Source organism: Brachyistius frenatus, unplaced genomic scaffold (assembly GCF_029030835.1).
Source record: "Brachyistius frenatus isolate BFR_SWC_R1_liver_20210118 unplaced genomic scaffold, ASM2903083v1 Contig_139, whole genome shotgun sequence".
NCBI lineage: Eukaryota > Metazoa > Chordata > Actinopteri > Embiotocidae > Brachyistius > Brachyistius frenatus.
In genome coordinates, this window is record NW_027210738.1 from 392607 (window position 1) to 398644 (window position 6038).

Consider the following 6038-nt stretch of genomic DNA (forward strand, 5'->3'; position numbering starts at 1 on the left):
CTCCGTCTCCGAAGGACTTTCCCAGCGAGATAACGTCGGAGGAGACGCTTCGAGGGACCGTCGAGTCGACGCCAGCGAAGTTACGAGGAGATCGAGAAAAGTTCGTGGTTACCTTTAGTTTGTTTTCGTTGCCTTGTAGCAGCAAGCCGTTTTTTTTTTTCTCTCTCTCTGGATGTATCCGTGAAGCCACGCCCCCTCCTCCTCCAAACCCGTATTATTCACGAGGAATCCCAAACCGTCTTTTTCCGTTGTTTTCAGATTTAGTATTTTAGTTTCGGGGCTTCGCCGACTCCTCAGTGCCTTAAAAACTCTCACGTCACTTCAGGAGCAAACAGATTGTAATTTTTTTTTACAATAAAAGGACTTAAACCTTTCACACTCTGACGGGGCTTATCGGATTAAAAAAAAAAAAAAAAAAAAAAAAAGCAAGGATGACGCTTGTGTTTTTTAAATTTTTTTTACGTGCTTTCTAACTCGGAGTATGGATTTACGTTAGCTAGACGCTGCACATGTAGGGCTTTGACTGAATGAGCTTTTTATGTACATAAAAGAGTGATTTGATATTTTGATAATCGATTTCTATTTACTACAGTACTTAATTCATAACAGTATTGTCACTGTTTACTGTAACTGCAATACAATCTAGATAGACTCTGGGTTGCCGTGTTTTTATTATATTTTTGGGCTTTTAGGCTGCATTTTTTTTAATTTTTTTTTTTTTGGGGAGTGGTGTATAGACTTTAAAAACAACAAAAAAAAGATTTAAAAAAAAAGTGTTATGTTTTTACTTTTAAATGCTTCTCAGTGTTTGGACAAATTAACCCTATCAACTCTACAGTATGGTCGTTGGGCTTATCGAGTATTAGATTTCGTGTTCGTAAATGGTTTTTTTTTAGATATACGAACTTTTTCGTCCCGTGTATTGAAGCCTGTTGTCAGTTTTTGATACATTCCTTCAGGGTGGATGCATAGCCTTGATTTTATTTTATTCTATTTTTAATTTTTTTTTTGCGTGTGTTTTGTCTTCACCCGTCATATCAGCTGTTTTTTTTGTTTTGTTTTTACTCCAATCAGCACCAAAGACTGTTTGAATCATTTCCTTGAAGCATGGTCGATAATATTTCTTTTTTTTGTTTTGTTTTGTTTCACTTCACCATCTGTCTAACATCGGTATATATATTGAGAGATATCTCTATTTTAAAGATGAGGTTGAGTTTTTTTGTTTTTGTTTTTTCCTGAGCTACGTTTGGCAAATTGTATTTTTTTGGAATGTATAGATAATTAAGCTGCTATGTACTGATTATCTGCCACTTCGTAGCTGTGAATTTAGAGGATTTTAATCTCATTTCTAGCCTTGCGATCTCTCTTCCGTATCGTAGTTCGGACGACTAGATACGATAGAAGTGTTTTTTGTTTTTTTTATTTTGATCATAGAGTTATATTGAATGCTATTCTTATATGCTAGTGCCTCTGTATATTGGCTTTGTTGTTTTTGAAGTGATTGTAAACTGCTGTAATGGAAGTTTTTTTTTTTTTTTAATTTTCATTCTGTTGCTTTTTTGTGTGTGTGTGTGTGTGTGTGTGTGTTTTTTGTGTATTTTAGCATCAGTATTTCAGATGTAGGCTGGGTTCAACTCTTTGATTCGGTAAACGTGCGTGTTGTTGACGTATTACCGTGTTTTATTTTTTGTTGTTGTTGTTGTTGTTGTTTTTTCCCGTTCTTGGACTGTATTCTCTTCGTACTGTACGATAATAGTGCCTTTTTTTTTTTTTTTTCTCCAAACAAGTTGCCGACAAGATGATATCAAAGCAGTTGGAAATTTGTAGGTTCCTATTTTTACACCACGTGGGGGGGGAAACAAACCCAAGGTTGTTTGTTTGTCAGACTTAAAAATTTGAAAGCAATCTCTATATTTAAATATATATATACATACATATATATTTCTTTTTTTTACAGAATCCTAAGAAAGTACAAGTCAGGGAATGTTTTACCGCCGTGCAGTACTCCAAACAAACACAGGGCCTGAATTTACACACAAATGCAAAAAAAAAGAAATAAAAAAAAAAAGCTTTATATTCTCAGTGAATGTATTTGTGGATTTGCAGAGTGAATTTTTGTTTTTTTTCTGCTCACTCTGTGATTTTTAAGAAAAAAATTTGGGGGGGGATTTTGTTGACTTGTTGTACGCAGCTGTGACCATCAGTAGATATCACGTGTTTCAGTTTCATTTTTCTTTTTTCGAAAAGGCTTTATCCATCACGCAAAAAAAACAACAACACACAAAAAAAAAAAAATTTTTCGGTCCAAATTTGTCCCCACCGTAAATCGAATTACATGATTTTTGTTGTTGTTGTTGTTGTTGCTTCAGTAGTCGGGTGTATTTTATGTCTAACGTGCTACTTTTGTTGATGTTTATTTTTAATTTTTTCTTCAAACAGGAGTTAAAAGCATCGTAACGTGTGCTCCACTGTAAAAGGAAAATGTTTATTTTATTTTTTTTTTTAACCATGTGGTGTTTTTCTGTCAGCTCAGCACAGGTGATGAGATGAACATGTATGAACTCAGTGAACCCCCCCCCCCCCCCTCAACACAGCCCCCCCTCCCCCCCCACGAAACCCAGCAGCCTTAAAAAAGAAAGAAAAAAACAAAAACCACGAACTTTCTGCGACCAAGCTCGATTTTAAGTCGTCGCTACGGAAGCACATTATTCATTAAAAAGCTGTTTTTCACGTAAAAAAAAAAAAAAAAAAACAAAAGAAGGTATTTTCACGTTATTATAATCATCTTATTTCTAACAATCTACTTTTAAATCATTTTAACTCGCATGGACGCAAATTCGTATCGAACAGCGTTGGCGTTCGTGAACTTATTACGATGTCATCCGACCCGAGCGTGAAGGATATAATCGAATCGCCGAAATGAGGCGTACTTCGTAAGTTTCAGTTCATCATTTTATTTCAATCATGGCTTTTACATACTATATATATATTTTTTATAACGAGAAAAGTTTCTCTTCGATGTCGTAATAAAAAAAATATATATATATATATATATATATATATTGCGCAATAAAACAAAACTTTGTTATAAGGTCCGTTTTTTTTTTTTTTTTTTCTTGCGTGGCAGCAAAATGATTCCGTACGTTAAACAACAGCAATAACCGAGAATCGGGGCTTTTATTAACGGGGCCCCGCCCCCCACAGGTCTGCTTTTTAATTAGGCTCCTCCCACATTATCAAAGCTACCAAAAACCAACAAAAATAACGACGTCCGAATCTCGTTCGCGGTTTTCTGAGCTGAAGAATTAAACGGTGTGAAAAAAATGTTGACTCCACATACGACGCGTTTGTACCACAACTTTTTATCTAATTATCGTTTTGTTTTTTGTTGTTGTTTTTTTTAATCGTACTTAAGACACGAATATGTAGACGTGATGGCTAAAAAAAAAAAAAAATTGAAAACAGTTACTGTTCTGTGTAGATTTGTGTGGCTTTTATGATTTTATTTTCATTTTCATTTTATTTTGTATCTAAAAATTGCTACGCTAGTTTGACACGTAGCAACCGCACTGTGCAATATACAACAATATACGAGGACCGGGGGGGGGAAACAAAAAGATAATTGTTTGGATGTAATGATGTGTGTCTAACCCGTTTGCAGTAGCCCTCCCCCCCTCCCTCTTAATTCTCAGTGAGTTTCAATGTGACCAAGCCTTACGTACTTTGTCACAAAAAGCGGGTTCCTTCTTGGTGACTCTTATTGGTGAGTGTCAAAATATGACTTGATGGTTGTAACTATGTCAAGATTCACTTTGAATTAAAAACAACAAAAAAAAACAAAAATTTCGCTTCAGTCAACCGTTTGTTGTCTTTGTTGATACGACGATGAGAGGATTAATAGATGTTAGTGTTGATGTCAGTGCTTTACTTTCTTTTTTTTTTCCCCAGATTTACAAACTTTCATAAAAGTTTTTCTCTCTGTAGCTTTTAAGTCGAGGAAGGTCTTAACTTCTGGATTCGTCGAGACTCGGAGCAGGAAAACCAGCTTGGGGGGTCCAACTAGAGATTGAATATAAAAGAGTTCGTAGCTTCCGGGTCTGAAAAATGAAGCCGATTCAGAAGTGTCTTCAGCTGCAATACCAGCGAGTGCCACTAGAGGTCGGCTCCAAAAAGCCTCCGGCTCCATAGACTCCCATTCAACTTCTCTCATCAAATCCAAAGTGAATAAAATGTGTCCATCAGTTATCTCGGTGTTGTTAGCTAAAGTCACTCCTTCTTCTTAGTTTTCTGGAGGTCCATCTGAAAATAATCCCTCATTCATTAGAAAAATAAACTTAAAAAAGATGTCTTTTTGGGGACGTGTCTGTTTGATTGACAGGCCTGTGGTGCAGTCAGGTTATGGCTGTCGGTGGGCGAGACATAGTAATGTCAGGTTTCCAATCAGATCCACCGCTAGTTTTAGGTGATTCTAGGCTAATAAAAACAATTATGAATATCATTTATAATATTTTTTTGGGGGGGCGGGGGGGCGTAAGAAATATAGTTAGTAACACCTGTGCGATAGCTTATTACCTGGACCTGGAGCCTTCTCCTGGGAAGCTCCCTCATTAACGACCTCTACTGGGGATAGTTTGCTGTATTTTTAATGGGTTCCTATAAACTAGACTTTTTTTGGTCTAAAATAATTGTCCTGTATCATTTTCTAATCTGTCAGTGTCTCTTTAAGTACAAAAATATATATATTAAATAAGTAATTAATTTAATTGTCTGTCTTGTTTTGCCGTCATCTACATTTCGTTGTTTTTTTTTTAGGATCTTTTTTTTTTTTTTTTACTAAAAAGTGTGCAAAAGTTGTTCTTTCGATATTGTTTTTTTTAAATTAGAAATATCTGCATTTGTCATTTGAAATGTGTGCAAACAAGATAACTTCTCATCCCTCTTCCTCCTCCTCCTCTTCCTCCGTGCAGGTTCAGCTCATGATGTAGCAGGTGTTTACAGATGTCGTGTCCTGGGAGGTAGAAATAATGATTTCACCATTATTATAATTTTTTTTTACAGTAAATTGGGCACAGAGGGGAGCACCCCTCCCCTCCACCCCGGTGTGCTTCTGTCTGTCTGCGCCCTCAGCCGCCACCAGGGGGCGCCCGCCTCCCGGCCCCAAACAGCAGAGTGGCGTCACTGCCTTTGCCTGCTGTTTTTTTTTTTTTTTTTTTTTAATGATGCACCGAGCTTCACCTCCGGCTCATAAAAGATAAATAATAATAATAATAAAAAAGACTTTACAAGTGATTTTTTTTTTCGTCTTTAAGGTATTTAAGTGGGAATGTTATCACCTGTGTGTTCTTGATAATAACCCCAAAACATGCAGAACCGTTTCTACCTGCCAGGAAGCTGCACACCAAGCTTGCGACAGATTAACCACAAAAAAAAACCACGACCGGAAGTAAGTTTCACCATCAAAATAAAAGCTTATAAACGGATCTAGCCATGAAATGATTACTGCCCTTTATGAAACAAAATGAGCTCACGTGGTGAAGTTGGAGGCTAAAAGACAAGTTGGGTTACATTTAACCGCAAGGCCATCAGCAGAATTATATATTTGGTCGGTACAAACACCTGATAAAGTGCAAAGTTAGTTTATTAACCTATTTTAATCTGTTGTCTTTTTAATTAATGTATTTTCTGTCGACATCCTGTGAAAAACATCCACATTTTAAGTTCGACCTTTTAAAACGAACCCTTTTGGATGTTCACAAAATACCGTACATATGAATGTTCTGCTAATTTTAACTGCTTTATATTTTGTTGGTGAGTTTGATATATATTCTGTAACACGTCATGTGTTTTGTAGCAGAACCTCGTACCTCTAATAAGTCACCAAGCTGCAGAAAAAAAGAAAGAAGAAGCCCCGTTTTCAGCTACTACTCTACTAAAAACAGGCTTTATGCCAGAAGTGCTTCTCGAACAAATTGGCTCGCTTTTATTTTGAAAAGGGCACCAGCTGTTTTCCGGTCCCCGTAGCCGCGCGTTGACGCAGC